Below are 16362 nucleotides of genomic sequence, written 5' to 3' on the forward strand. Positions count from 1 at the left end.
CCAGGAAAAGAAGGTTACTACTGTAAGTTAGTCAAATATTTAAACTTGGACCTGAACTAAGATTATGGCATAAGTATTTGTGTTTAAATTAATACAGAAATTGATCTGGTTATATGCAACATAATATACGCAACTCAGAAACTACAGAGCAACTGCTATTTTCTTACGTATAACATTAATGTTTCTGATGATCTCTAAAGACTAGAGGCTTTAACTAAAAAGGAAAAAAAACCAAGATAAAACACCACTTTCACAAATAGATTTAATCCAAAAGAGATTTAGCTGCAAAGAACTTCTTGGGCAACTTCAAACAGTCCTGAATCTGACCTGTGATTTTTTACAGAGCTTATGTGACTGAATATACAAATCCACATCTGCTTGACTACATTAGCCTGTCAGTCTCCTAAAGAAAAGCCATAGCCAAAAGGCCCAAAATTATGTAAACAACCTCCAGCAGAAGGTTGAAAATCTGGCTCTGTATTTCTCTATAATTCAAATGATAGAATCAAAAGCTCCAAGTAGCATGCTCTCAACAAAAAGACATTCAGAACATTTACATTAGAATTGCCATTGCTACTTACAGATAAGCAGTACACTTTCCCATAACATTTTACCTCTTGAAAGTCAGACTCTTTATAGAATGTCACCACAGAAAGCTGACCTTGGGAGTCTTCCCGTCCAATCAGTCCTTCACATCACTACAAGAATGCTCCCAGAATCAATGAAAAAATGTATTGTGATGATTTTTGTATGTATTAAAATCTGCTAAAAATCACTTGAAAGAGTTCAAATCTTTCCTAATTTCTGCATAAAGATCATTCCCTCACAAAATAAAATACCTCACCACAAAAATTTACCCGATTATTTGCACAACTTCTCAACTAAGATATTTTATCAAGACATCCTTCGAATCCCTGCTTGTTTAGTAAGACAATTTGTTAGTTTATTACACATCAGCGCACAATTCATTTTTATGATACAGCAGCAATAATTAACTTAAGAACACAAATGAAACCGCCAAATCTCAAAGCCTCCGGTCAAACAATACAGGCAACATAGAATCCCAGACTAGTTTGGGTTGGAAGAGACCTTAAAGCTCATCTAGTTCCAACTCCCTGCCACGGGCAGGGATAACTTCCACTAGACCAGGCTGCCCAAAGCCCCGTCCAGCCTGGCCTTGAACACTTCCATAATTACATGCAGCACACAAAGGATGTTGACTCAGTTCCAAATTTATCAAAATTTGTCAAAATGTGACCAGGAAATAAGTGATGGAGGTAGTTCAAGAAGAATTGTGAGGGGATGATTTACCCGAGAAGGAGTTACTCCCTGTCTTCTCTATCAATATATCAACTGTCTCCTTTTAGCTATACAAACAGTACCAGCTTCTCCATCCATATGATCTCTGCAATTATACACATTAATAGCACAGAGATCAGGCATGGATACTTTTTGTCTAATTTTACTGAAATTCTTTTTGTCTTCACAAGAGGGGTAATTCAAAACAACATTAATTGTGACTCTGAATGAACTTAGATCAGGCTATAGTTTGGTTCTGCAACGTAAAAATTTATTACAGAGCCCATGCAGCACCTAGAATGGATGACATTTTTTTCAACTGACCTGATTTTAAAGGTCTAGTACATTAGAAACTTACCTAAAATAGTAATACTTTGAGACAGAGCTCGTATTTTCCTCATGTAGGCACCGTCAGTTAGCTGAGTCAGCAGACACTATCCTCATATGTGCACCATACAGTTAACAGTAAAAACAATGGAGTCAAAATTCTCATGGGCTTCATGCTAAATAAGGATAAAAGGAGTGTTTCAGTACTATAAAACTCTTTATACTGCATGAAATGTTTAAGCTGTATCCTTCTACTGCTCTATATTGATTTTCATGTCACACTGTATTAAGACCCCCTTAGATTCAGATGTATTTCTTTAGAATGACAGGCTCTTGCTCTGAACTAAAGCAGTCAGCATTTTTTTCTTAAACATACGTCTTGATGATTGGACTGTCCAGTGAGAACACAGCATTTTTTTAAAGTACACATATAATCCTTTTCAGCCAGGTGTAGAAGTACCTGCCTTGGAAAAACAAAGCTTTACTGCAAAAGCTTCAAGAAAGAAATCTTCAAGACAAGCAAAAACTTCCTGGAATTCCCTAAGAACCTACCTCAGACAGAAATGACCAAGACATTAAATTTTCGCTTGGATACACTGGCCTGAAAAGTCATGTGAAGTTACCGTCTTACAGACATGGATTCTTTCAGTGGTGAAAAAAATGATTTATACAGTTGTACAAAAGAGGATAAATCTCATTTCTCACTACGGAACAGGGTTTAGAAGTATTTTACTTCTAGCAAAAGTATTTTGATTTCATGATGACTAAGCAAATGAGTCTAGTTCATGCAGATAACAAAAACAGTAATGAAACCTATGAAGGCATATCCCAGAGGTAAAGAGCATGAACTAGAATGTTTGTTTTCTCCATTTGAAAAAGCAAAGCTACGCTTTTGCACTCACTGACAATATGTACCTCATACAGTAAAACATTGTTATGTAGTAACAAAATTGTTTCATAATAGACAGTTATTAAAATAACCAATCCACCTAGCAATTAAATCTCAAAAAGATGGAGCATTGCCTGTAATTAAAACACACTTCTGCTCCCACCCACATTAGGCAGAGCAGCCCGAGTACCCTAATATAGCAGTTAGTCTTTATTAATTGTATCTTAATGATGATTCCTAAGACAAATTTAATATTGAAATTCCAATAGACCACAATCAAATGGTCTTAAATGAGCCTAAAATTAACAGTAACTGCCAAATGAGGAATTCAGGAGTAAGCTGCCGGTAGTGACAGGTAATATGTCCCAGTTATTTACAAAAGCAAATGCCACTGCCCTATAAGCCAACATACTTGTGTAAAAATACTACCACAGCAATAGCCAAGAGGACACTTGAACAGAATGGAATAACATTTCTGCCTTATCACTCTGACAAGTTATATTGGCTGCATCAGAAAACTGAACGTGAGATTTGTTTTCTATTGATAACTACCCTCTTCACTAGCGAGAAGTGCTGGGACATTGCTTACATTCCAAAGAAAGCAGTTTCCTACAAAGTTGCAAGCAGTAGTTCGTTATGCTTTGGGTGATACCATCACCAGCCCTCTGGAGGACAGCAGATGTGGGATTTATCAGATTTCTTTGCAGAGGATGAGCCTAGAGCAGGCACTGGGAGGGAGGGTGAGAGACACTTGGGCTTATTTACAACCAAGAAAACTCCCGTCAAAGCAGACATGGAGCTTAGTAGGAACTGAAGAGTTTACACAGCACAGGCTACAGCTTCAAGACAGCAACCCAACTACACCTATGACTTTGAAGTTTTAGCCATCCAAGCCAGGGTTTTCTTTTTCATCTTGTGCAGAGAACACACAGAGAATTAAGTTCTGTTAAGCTGGTAAAAGGGATATCCAAGAAGGATCGATTCTTGCAACAAATGACCAAATGCTTAGAAGTGAATTTTGCCATCAAAAGATTTTTAGATTGGCAATGTAAGGTGGAATAATGGATCATTTCATTTCCTCCTTTTTCATCAGCTCTGCAGGCTCCCTGGTCTACTCAATTTCCTACTATTCTTGTCCTTCAAAAGCAAAAGCTAGCAAAAGTATACTGTAGAATTAAACACTTCAGATGCACAGATGAGACTCATGAGATAGATTTGGTTTAGATAAGGTACACCCTTGAAATCAAGGCTGGGAAGGTAAACCGCACAAGCCATGAAGTTATGATTCCTGAGAACCAAGCTTAGATTTTTTTTTTCAGCTAAATCAAGCCCCAAATGTGGAAAGAGTCTAACTTGTCTTATATGCAGGCACTACTTATCTCTGTTTGACCACTATCGCTACCAAGAGACTGGAATTGACTGCAGTCACTGCCCCAAATAAAATAATCACTTTTGAAAGATCAAAGAAGCCATTAACATGGATTGACTTTGCCCCAGCAAAACAGAGCAATGCAATCCGCTCAGTGCTGGTGGTCTGGCAAGGGCAAATACAATTAATCAGACACCCAGTAGAAAGATGGGGACTTGTGGGTGCTGAGGGCAGTGTCCCCACTCACAAGGACTTCTGAAGTGACAACAGTTCCAGGGGAATAGTTTTGTATGCAATACTTGGATACAGCTTTTTCCCCACAATTGAATTGGGTACTTAGAACGTTTTCAGCAAGAATCCCAAAAGTTTTACTAAAATCATTCTTAATCCTCAACAGCTTAAATAAAAAGCAGTTCCCACAGAGGAGAGTGGAGTTCTGAAAAAAAATGGTGCCACAGCTATAGAGAGAACTGGTGAGCTCAGTAATAGTACAGGAGCCTTAAGAGAGCTTGGTACGTGAAGTCCCACTTCTGAAAGGGGGAGACAGAAAGAAGGATAAGGACCTTTGGTAGGCAGAGACAAAACAACCAACCAACAAAAAAAACCAACCAACCAACCAAAAACCTCAACAGAATCTGAGCACGGCTCAGGCCTGGAAGTAGGAAAGAGAGAGACTTGTGAATTCTAACTTAGTATGAAGCTTTGCTTGTAAGGAAACATTCTTGTCATCTCTCTTTTTCTACCCTGTATGAAAATCTGATTACTCAGAATCTGTGAGGACAGGAGGAACACAGGAAGAACAATATGGCACTATTACCCAGGCCTGTATTTATTATTTTCTCTTAAAACCGTATCAGATAATATTTGGATAATTGCAACTCAACAAGGAAAGAAAACAGAAGAACTGACAAAAGTAATTTCAGGGTCCCAGATCAATACAGTATATTACCGAAGCTCACAACTGTCAGACACAGAAACCCAGCTCGTTCTGAAGGGCTGACTATTGACTTCATGAGACAGCACAGCAGAAAAACAAGACCATACATGCCAAAGCACAAGAGAGCACACCACCACCAGCAGAATACACAAACGGTCTGTTCAGCTGCTGTACTTAGAACAGAAAAATGAAAGCAGTATTGGTCAATGATACCTATTTGAGCTCTTTGAGAGACATTTCACAGTTGAGACCAGCTCAAGCCCTCGCACTGACTGTTGTTCTTGGATGAATGGGTTTGCTCACAAATACTCCTTTTTCTTTCTGTAACACATGCATCTGCTTGCCAGCACCTAGCTCCCATTTCAGAACTCTCTATCGTAAAACAATGTGCTTTTGTGCATTGCTCTTCTGCATCAACACAGAGCCCCCCCTCCCCATCTTCAACACAAATGTATTTATCACTGATTCACAATGAATTTGAACAAATACATGTTTCTCTCATTTCAAATGACTTACATAAGGACTTATAAGGAGACAAAAAGAAAATACATCTTTCCAGTGCTCTGTTCCATGGAAGAGAAGCATACCTGCAGCAGTATAGTTTGTTATTTGATTACTTAAACATTTTTTCTTTACCCCAGACATATTGCTTAACAAATTCCATAATTGCGATATTATAAATATTTCCAAATAATGAAACTCGAATCCTGATCCTTTGTTGAAACATTTAATCCAATGCAAATGCTGATTCAAATTCAGCACTCCTCCCTGAAGCTTGATGATATTAAAGATGACCAAGATGTAAGCAAATCAAGATGAAATACAATGTTGCCTTCCATAACTCTACCCATGCTTTACTGAGTTCTGTAAGAGTTCTCCTTGAAATTGCAGTAGCATAACTTAATAAACACATTAGCAAAGAACTGGGCAGATGTTAGTTTCTAATGTCTGGAATTGAGAGACTCAAATGAAATCCATGTTTGCCAATTTTTTCCTGATTTTCTTAAGCTTTGCACTACGTGTGAGTTAATGTAATTTTTTCCTATCATCTTACTTTCAAAATCTTTTTTAAGGTTTGTCAGGACAATGTTTATGGAAGCTCAGAACTCTGCTACTGACAATGGCTCCACTGAAGGCTGGAATACCAGCAGCAGAACAAGGTTGTGGCTCAGGCTTTAAAAGCACAATCTCCAACTTAAGCAGAGAAGTTTAGTTGAAAAATACACCACTCCAAAGTCAGCTAAAGCCAGCAGGAAGACATTTGCAACCCAATAGTCTGCCCAAAGCTCTGTGATCAATGAAGAGTATTCACCATCTTCGCTACACAAACTTCTATTTAGAAGAGATTGGGAAGCATCAAAAGTATTAGAAATAATTTTTCTTGAGGCAAGAGAAGATGAGATTAGTTAGTTAGCTTGGAAGTTTCTTCTGTTTGAATTTGAATAGGTTTTTTTCCTGATTCCTTTCTACTCAAAACACCACGAACCTGCCATTACATTCCCTAAGCTTTGCTAGAAGCACTGCCTTGATGTTATGAAGCTCTGCCTCCCCCATTCATCCATTGCTCATGGTCAACTTATCTCATGATACAAGTTCACGTAATCCTGAATAATAAAAAAATAAACACAGAAATAATCCAACAGAAAGATTTCTTTTTCCACATCACTGCAAGAGTTTAGGCTCCTATCTCTTTATTACCAGGAATGAAAAGGCCCTTCTGTAAAGCAAACTGGAAAACAGATGCTGTGAATCTAATCATGAGAAACACTGCTGAATTTCTCTGGCATCTATAGGGCTGAAGTTTCAATACTGACTGCTGTAGAATAAGTAGTTACTATAACTCTCCATAAGGTACGGTGTGAATCAAGACACCTAGAAGAAATTTAATTAAATCTACTTTAAAGCTAAGAGTCCTAATAAGAAAGAACTGATCTTCCAAATACTATTCCTGATTCTGGAGTGAGCTAAAAACCCCTTCTCCTCATATTTCCACTTTGTTTTAACAATCTGTATCTAACACCACAAAGTATTTATGCATAGCACTTATTAAAGCCATTCTGAAGAGCATTACCACTCAGCTACACCTCGATCAGAATCAGACGGACCACCACAAATCCATGCAACAACTCAAGGAGGCTCTGCAGAGAGGCCTTACCACCAGCTGCTTATCAGAGATGCCAAGGTAACAAACATCATTCCTCTGAGTGGCTTCAGAACACTTGCCTCCTACCATGCTGTAGATTTTAACAAGAATTGTTTCTGAAAACAAGGAAACACACTGTTGAACAGAAGAGGGGGAGTACCAAATCTATGAAAAGGAGTGCAGCTCAATTCTTGTTAAAATCTACAAATCGTGGAATCTCACAACAGCATTACTGCTGCTCCTCACTAAAATGTTATAGATCACTTCATGAATGTCAAATATCATAACACCATCACATTCCCACGTGACTTACTTCAACCTTTTGAACCTCTTGAAGGGAGGTTCAGGATTTTTCTCTTTTCTTCCACACTCAACTGTCCAGTAGGTACATGTCTCACAAAGCATTAATGAGCTTACTTAAGAATGTGCCTGTAAGGTGTGCAATTACTATACTATTACAAAAATGAAGCCAAGGAAGACAGATTAGTTTAAAAAGCATTATTAATTTTGAGTCCCTGCACTTTATTACAACTTTAAAGGGTATTTAGCAACTCAGAATTAAAGATCTAGTTCCCATGTACTTAATTTTCAGTGTAATGTTCAGGACAGACGCTGTGGTGTCAAATCAAGAATACAGACCCCAGTTTCTCATACTTTTCTTGTGTACACGGTAGAAAGTAATTATTTTCAGCTCCATTTAATTTGCTGCTTTAATTTATTGAATGTCACCTCAAGCAGTTCTGTGGAACTATGTGGCAGGGGAGGAAAAAGCAGTAGGGAAGAACTTCTTTAATCAAGCACTGCTGCCAAGGAAGAGTTATGTCTAACATGCTGCCAGGGAAGGAGAAACATTTGTTTGGAAAGTTTGGTTTAAACAATGTATTTAGCATCATTGAGAAATTCTGTAGCAGAAGCAGGGACAAAATCCAACTTACCATGGTGGGTTGTACTTGCAAAAATCTCCCTTCTCTCCTGCATGCCTATCTCATCTTGGTGAAGCAAAAGAGGCAGGCACCCACACCAGAAAACCCACCTTCTCCCTAGAAAAAGGACAGAGAAGTCAGCAAGTAAACAGCAATTTACAGCAGCTGATAATCAGCTAAACACCACTTATTTAGCAAATGTATTGTTCATCTCACTGTCCTTACCAAGGTTATTACTACGGGCATCTTCTATTTAAGTCCCACAATGGGTTGCACCATGTTATTACCAAATGAACCGTTAAGAAATATAAAAGCAAAGAACTAAGCTCAAAAGAGAGCTTCTGCAGTGACAGATCAGCTGCTGCAGCAGTTTAACATGGCAATGATATGGATGGTTTTAGGAACTTATTCAGCATCAAAGCTTTAGGAAGCGTAGATAAAGATTCATTTAATGAGTAACACTGCATCATCCATCAGCTCTATGTTGCCACAGGCAAACAGGCATGCTGTTAGCTTGCTAATAATTTTAGTGGGTTTCTTTGGTTGGCTACACTTAATTGTTGTCAACCAGAAAACAAATTAGATTCATGTTTCCTTTGCAAGGCTCAGCATTTCAGAACAACTAAATGACAGATGCTAATTTGGGCGGTGGAGGGGATGTTTTTGGCTACTTGCACAAATGAGGTAGGTAGGTCCCTGTTTCTGTGCTAATATGTTTACCTATTTAGGAAGGCAGGAGGCAACTGTCCAGGTGATTTTACTTCTGACTGTGAAGCTCTGCAGTATCATGTGCCTGTGAGAGAGAAGACCAAAACATGTTTTACTCCGAAAGTGACACTGTGAAGTGCTGTGCTGCGCCCATTTATCATTCCTGCTACACACCCTGACCCTGGAGTCCTAATCTGCAGTACTGTTACAGAGAAATGATTTCTTCCTTTCTCCAAATTTTGACCATTCCCAAGATTGTTACAAGCACTTCAGTACCTCACTGTTGAGATCACAATGGCTTTTCCATCAAGAACTTCAGCCAGAGCCCAATCCAATTCAGATTAAACAAAAGAAACATTTATTATCAAACAGAGAAACAGAAAGGAAACTTTCTGGAGGGAAGCAGTATCTGACCACCAGCACACATTAACCTTGACAGAAGGATCCTAAAAGGTAATTGATACCCAAATAGTATGGCCTTAAGATTGAGAGCGCTTCACCATTGCAGAGCTATGTATACACATGACACCTTCTTAGGCATGCAGCCCCCTTACTGTTGGTTCAGAGAAACAAAGGCAATAAACCTCAAAATGCAGTGTAGAGAGCTCGTTTTCCACTGGTTTGACTGCACATTCCATGTCAATGACAGAACTGAGGAAACTATTCCAGCCAATCCACTATATTTAGTCCCTTTCTACTCACTTAACGTTCATTTGCAGATTGAGATTTACTGATTTTGTAAAAAAAAATAAAAAATAAAAATACAATTAACACACACACACACCTCCCCCCCGACCAAGCAGCAACCACACAAGCAAGCACTGCAGACTGAGCTAAAGGAGTCATCAATATTAATTAAATTAACCATGAAGCATAGACCCAAGTGGTGTAAAGAGCTGTACGATAATGGTTTGTTTCCTGTCTGGATATGTGAGCATGTTGTAGTTTATCCAGTTTTTATCTGATTTACCTGTTAAGAGTGTTACAATAATCAGCATGTACTTTCTTTTAAAGCTTGTTCATGATACTCTACCCAAATATCATTTTTTCTTACACCATCGTCTACTTCTCTGTTAGTCCAAGTTTTCAAGTATTTTACTTTGCAGTTTTGTTGGCTATCATACTTGCTTTTTCAAAACAAATTCATACATATATACATTTATATTTACTTGTATATTAATGTAAGCAAATCCACATGTGTTCAATATAGTCGTTTTATAAAAAGACAGACTAACAAACTCTCTTCTGTTTTCCTTTTCCACTCAGCTATATTTTTCCTAGTATATGTTGTTGCACAGATTTATTTCAATAAAAGACACCTGGACTGGTCATTTTTAAAGCTGTAAGACACTACCTGCCTCCCAGGTTCAGTTGAATTTTCCCCTGGTTAGCTCAAGTCAGCCACCTAGAACACTGTCTAAGAGCACTTTTCTGTGAAATTCCACTGGAATGGGAAAACATCATAGTAAAAAATAAATACCATCCCTATTCATGGTTACAGGAATAACATATTTAAGGTGTTGAAAAAGAACATGCAACTCCATGCAGTCAAGAACTGCATTTTCACAAATGCCTACTAAAGTCCCTAGGCAAAACCTCACTTACATTTTTGACTAAAGGTATCACACCTTTGATTCCCAGCATTACAAGAAACAAGCTAAAATGCCAAACTAAGATAGGTTTTCAAGAGATTGTCCAGATGCTTTTTCACTCTTGCCAAGGTCTTTATTTCAGACTTCTAGACTGAAACATTACCCAGATTCCAATGTTACGGGAGTGTTTGTATCATTATGCGCAGATTGTACAAGTACACGTAATTATGCTAAAAGTCTGGTAGCCCAAGAATGCAGCTCAGGATCTTTGAGTTCGTCTGGTTCCTTTCCACCAGCAACATTTCATTCACAAGCCACACACACAAATCATTGAGAACAAGTGGTGTGTCAGTAATGCTGCTGCTAGAAACAAAGAGCAAGCCCAAGCCTGCTGTGCTGTTCTGATGCCCCCACATCCTGCCCAACCGCTCAATAGTCACAAAACTCAATTAACACTTTGAGAAACAGGACACATGGAATAACTACTCGGAGTACCACTGTCCATCAAAGTGTCCATTTGTTTCTCTGAACTGCCATTAAAAACAGCTGTATGAGTTGCAGAAGTTCAGAAATAGAACAAAGTTCTCTCTAGATGGAAAAAATGTGAAATAAAAAAGGAATAGGTAAGAGACTGCAAGGAAATGTCTTTCCTGCTTACTCTGCCTCCTGCTAAAATCATCCCTCGACACCTACATGCATCTGTTGGATAATAAAACAGAAGTCAGGACAATAAAAAGTAGTATCCTGTTCTCAACTGGGTGAAATTTATATACCACCACAAGCAATGGACAAGAGCCTTCTAATGCAGAGCCATAGCAAAAGCCATAATCATCTACGATTGGGAACTACAGGTTTAACTGAAATTGTAATTGCCAATACGAGCAATTAATTAGACCTCCGTATTCAATTCGATATACATTTACTTGATGAGTCTGTCAAAATGACTCATACATAATGAAAGAAAAACAAATAGCATTATATTCAAACTGAAACAATCACAAGAAAGTTTATATGGAAACAACAAACATTTCCAGCAAGTTCCTACGAAGGTAATTAGTGCTTTCAACATTCAGCCTGGTCTTGTTCATGGCATAACTGAAATGTGACAATCTCTCACCAGTGATTCAGGAAGGTTTTGGTGTAGTAATGTCTTCACATGATTATACTCCAATAAGTACTGCATGCTCTCACACTTATGTGATACGTATTATAAATATATTGATTATATTACTGTTTAAGCTCAGATTTACAATTCTATCTCTGAAAATAAAAAACAGACACTTCCAGGCACGCAGGTGGTAGTTACAGGTGGGTTTCAGCAGCCCAAAGAAACATACTGAAGATTTCCAACTTCAAAGTGCAAACAAGGACCTTTGTGAACAATTTTATCCTGGTCAGGTCCCTCACGAGAGGCTGTAAGAGGACAGTGCAGGTATGCTGGAAGCGCCATGTCTGATGCTTACAGCAGGCCTCAGGCTTTGTCATGATTAGGTACTAAAGGAGTTTTTGCAAAAGCTGCTGTATTTGAACACTGACAGAAACAGCACCACCAAGATCTTGGGAAGTTTTCTGCACATTCCCTTTAGCTCTCAGTAGTGCCTCTCTTGGAAGTAGCAGCCTTTTCATCCAAAGCTCTAATTTCAGACATGATAAACCTCTCATGTTTGTTGCTGCTGACTTTGAGCATCTGTCGTAACAGCATGAAGTCAAAGAAAACACAGCAATGGTTTGACTGGTCAAAAGCTGACCATACAATGGAGAACTTTCTTTTTTATATACATAACACATACATAAAGCAGAGCCACTTTTCCATGCCCATGCTTAGAAAGCTACCAACTCTAAACTCTCAAGTTTATCAGTTACCTACGTTCATCTTCTGAAATTAAATAGCTAGAATCTGAATGGGATGAACAATGGCTATTATCTCTCATCTCTACAGATCTGTTTTAGACTACTTTTCCAGCAAAATTAGTCTGTACTGACCCAAAGATGATGCTGAAATCTAGGAGCTTCAGAAGGTGGATTCCTCTTCCTTCCCTGTGGTTTGGGCCACTTGGTGCCATTTGCTCCTTTGTATTTGCTCTGACACTTGTCTAAGTGGTCCCCGGGCAACTTCGACTCACCCCACCAACAAAAAAAACCTGACATTTTTGTTTTGTCTGGAAGAATTTTGTGCTGGATTGAATCAGTTCATAGAAGGGTCTGCAAAACCCCAGAGCCAGGACAAAGCAGATAATGAGAAGCAATCTCTTCAGTCCTAGAAAACTGCAGCAACAAAAGCGGATGGGAATACCTTCCTTTTCTTCAATAGCCAATAAACATCTAACCAAGAGTAAGACTAAATTATTTGACTCTAGCTACACATCATTTAAATTAATCTGACTCCTCTATGCCATTAGAAATGCACCAGCTACTCTTGTCAAGTCTCTGTAAACAGGACTGAGAAACACAAAATCATAAAACTTGGTTTTATCTCCCCAATGCTGTGAACACCTAAACTTAGTGTACATATTAATTCTTTTAAACACCATCAAATAAAAGTAGGTTTGGTTTTTTCCCGAGCAATTTAAAGTTCAAAATTCCCAATTAAGCGAGTTCTAAGGCAGTTTTTGCAAGTTAAAAGCGCTACGGATCTAAACTGAACTCCAGAAGTAGATCTTGACTACATAATTATCTGTACACATGCACTAATACATCTTGAGAAATAGAGACCAGAGGAACTCCAATGCTGGGAAAATACCTTGGGAAAAGGGTTACATTGTATACTGAAAGTGCCCAGCCTGATAAACTCCTACCACTTCAGTATGACCTTATGAAGAAAATTATTTTGGATTTTAAATACAAATTTGTCTAATTTCACCTTTTAGTTCGATACAAGCTCATTCTGTAGCTTTACTTCCATTAAAGGAGTAAGTTTCAGGGAATAAAAATGATGTCACATTTCTATGTGACCATATACCATATACAAAACCCCCAAGATATGTACTTCAAATTTTAATTATTTTTCCCTATGTAAACCAGTTATGGGACTTCCAAACTGCTTTCTGATAAATGCTTTTTTCCCTTTTTTACAGTTACTTTTAAAATAGTTTCATTTCTTTTGTCCTGAATTAGATGAATTTAAAGCCATAAAAATCTACTTGCACTTGCCTAGACTGGCTACTTGCCAATCATCATCTTTGAAAGGTCATAGAGAACAGGGGAGGTGCCCAAGGACTGGAGGAAAGCCAGTGTCATTCCATTCTTCAAAAAGGACAAGGTGGAGGAGTCAGGAAATTACCAACGAGTCAGCCTCACCTCTGTCCCTGGAAAGGGGATGGAACAGCTCATCCTGCATGTCATCTCTACAAGTGGAGGAAAAGAATCATAGACCTCACGGATTATCTGGTCCAACCTTTCCTGGCAGAGCATGACCTAGGGTAGATGTCCCAGCACCTTGTCCAGATGAATCTTAACAGTGTCCAACATTGGGAAATACACCACTTCCCTGGGGAGATTATTCCAATGGCTGTTTGTTTTCATGGTGAAAAATTGACCTCTTGTGTCCAGTTGGAATCTCCCAGGGACTAACTTGTGCCCATTACTCCCTGTTCTTTCCATGTGACTCCTTGTAAAATGAGATTATTCATCTTCTTTGTAACCACCCTTTAAATACTGCACCATGATGATAGGGTCTCTCTGAGCCTTCTTTTCTGTAGGCTGGACAAATGCAGGTATCTCAGCCTTTCCTCATACGGCAGGCTTCCCAGTCCTTGGGAAGTTCCGTCTGAATATAAGGAAAAAAATTCCTTCTGTTGAGGGTGGCAGAGCACTGGAACAGGCTGTCCAGGGAGGTTATGGAGTCTCCCTCTCTGGAGACATTCCACACTCACCTGGCCACGTTCCTGTGTAACCTGCTCTAAGGTGGCCCTGCCTTGGCAGAGGGGGTTGGACTAGATGATCTCCAGAGGTCCCTTCCAATCCTAATGATTCTGTGATTGGTTTTATATAACAGCAAACACCTAATCACCAATATGACAGTGTGTTTCTGAGATCTTTTTGAACACAGGAAGAAATCCTAACTTCAGTGAGGTCGGAGGAAGTTTTCCATGAACTTCACCTATAAACATCCTCTAAATACTGTGAACTCTTTTAACAACCAAAAAAACAAAAATCTCAGGGGAAGATCAGTTAACATGTCTCATCTTTAAACACTGACTTTGACCTGCAGATTCTCTTTTTCTTTGTGGTTTGAAATCTTTCATATTAGGTTTCAGTTAAAAAAAAAATCTGAAATATATTTACATATATATTTATGCATATATCTATATATAAAAATCTGCCTTGGTTGTTACCCTTTCCCATGAGCCTCTCGACTCTGGTACAAGAAGACACATCTTGAACTAGTGTTTAATCAACAACTCTTTCCTATCATACTCCATTATGGACATAACTTAAACCTTTTACTAATCTAAAAGTATGTCCTTTGTTCATTCCAAGGTGGCAGAAGATGAACGACTTATTCTAAATTTATCTTCCTGATTTCTAATTAACTTATCTGTTACCCATTTCTGAGAAAAAGCTATTTCTGAATTTTATACACATGCAAAAACCTCACAATAGCAACTGAACAAAGCCACGTTATGAACTTTCCCCGAAAGGTATCAAAGTAATTTACAAGCTCACAAACACTTCCGTGGTGCATTACATCAGGAAAACCTGTTGTTGGAGAGCCATACAAACCTTAGCAAAGAGCTGGAGGGCACTGTAATTGCAAACTACACTACCTTCCTCTAAAAGAATATAAAATGCAAGCAATTCAAGTTACTCTTTGCACTGTACACCAACCACTCAGTTTACTAACTTCACAGGAAAAACACGGCCACAGTTTCACCCTTCAAGACTTCTTTACAACACTTCATCAACTTCATAGGGACAGCTTTGTCTTTACAAATAATAAACACAATTTCACTTCTAAAAGGCTCATAACCATAAACCACACCTCTAGATACAAACCCTGACAAGCTCCAAAGCCCACTGATGAAGAACAGTTATACACCATATTTCAAAGTACCTGATCAGGTGTGATAGGACCTTTCTAGTCACTATTGCGTGAGAAAATGTAATGCAAAACTAGTACATCCTGATGCCTACAGACTCACAGTATTCTGTGAGTATAAAGCACAGTCTTCTATTCATTTTAGTTTCTCATGAGATCTATTCTCCTTTAATTCCTGCTTCACCAAATAAAGCTATTTTCCAGTTGCTACTTTCCCGATAATGCAAGAAAAAAAAGAAGTCTGACTTGGAGGTTAGTGAGAGCTTCCTGTAAAAACTGGGAACCTGCTACTGCTTTCTGTCATCACAGAAGCATCGTTTGTCCTCAATCAGCTTCTTAGAACTGAGGACTGAGAGAGTAACAAGGCAGGCTATGGCCTGCCTCATCCACACTGCAGGGCTGAGCTGTGGCAATGCCACCAGGCTGCACGCAGAGAGCTGCCTGGGTTGCTGCCCATCTGTGCTCCTCACCAGCAGCTTCTCAAGGGTGAGAGGTGGCCAGGGAAGAGAATTGAGAGCGTCAAAGACACTGAACCATATGCAAGTCTGTGCCGTGCTGAGTGATTGCTCCTGCACCATGAGATGCAGCAGAGCAAGCCTGACCTCTGTACCAGAGAAAATGATCAAGGAAACAGAAAAATGACACAGGGAAATTCTCCTTATGATTTAATGAGGTGGGGGAGGGAGAATGGATCTTGAACCATAGGCAGTTAAGTCTTCCATCATTCAAAATATGTATCTATAGGCCAACGTCAGTGAAAGATTAAAAAAAAAAAATAAAATTAAAAGAATTAAACCATCTTTCTTGTTTTTCAGAAATGCTCTAAGTGGAAAACATGATGATTATATGATGAGCTGTCGCTCAGCTACAACCCACTCAGTTCTATTACTGCTCTCTACAGCTGCTTTAGCATTCAGTCAGCTCAGTTACCTTTTCTATTCATTATAGGCAGAAATTCTCTAATGTCCCTTATCACACAGGGCAATCCCTGCCCTCAGAGTCCAAACTGATGTGATCTTTTTGCTTTATTGGAATCTAGGACTGAATTGTAAAAGAGAGTAGGAACCCTGTTTCCACATCATTTGAATTCCTGCACCATACACATTTTTCTCTGCCCTTCCCTTTGCTCTCTGGAAG

General features: G+C 38.8%; 1 protein-coding gene across 5 annotated transcripts in view; it reads right to left on the minus strand.

Moving 5' to 3' along the window:
• OTUD7A (OTU deubiquitinase 7A) overlaps nt 1-16362 on the minus strand; it is a 117717-nt gene that overhangs the window by 62410 nt on the left and 38945 nt on the right. For all 5 annotated transcript variants that reach the window (XM_030498194.1, XM_030498197.1, XM_030498198.1 and 2 more), the window contains exons 2-3: nt 8608-8680; nt 7900-8004 (exon numbers count right to left, since the gene is read on the minus strand). The gene's annotated coding sequence lies outside the window, so the exon portion shown is untranslated. The remainder of the gene's footprint in view (nt 1-7899; nt 8005-8607; nt 8681-16362) is intronic.

This window comes from Strigops habroptila, chromosome 9, assembly GCF_004027225.2.
Source record: "Strigops habroptila isolate Jane chromosome 9, bStrHab1.2.pri, whole genome shotgun sequence".
Lineage (NCBI taxonomy): Eukaryota > Metazoa > Chordata > Aves > Psittaciformes > Psittacidae > Strigops > Strigops habroptila.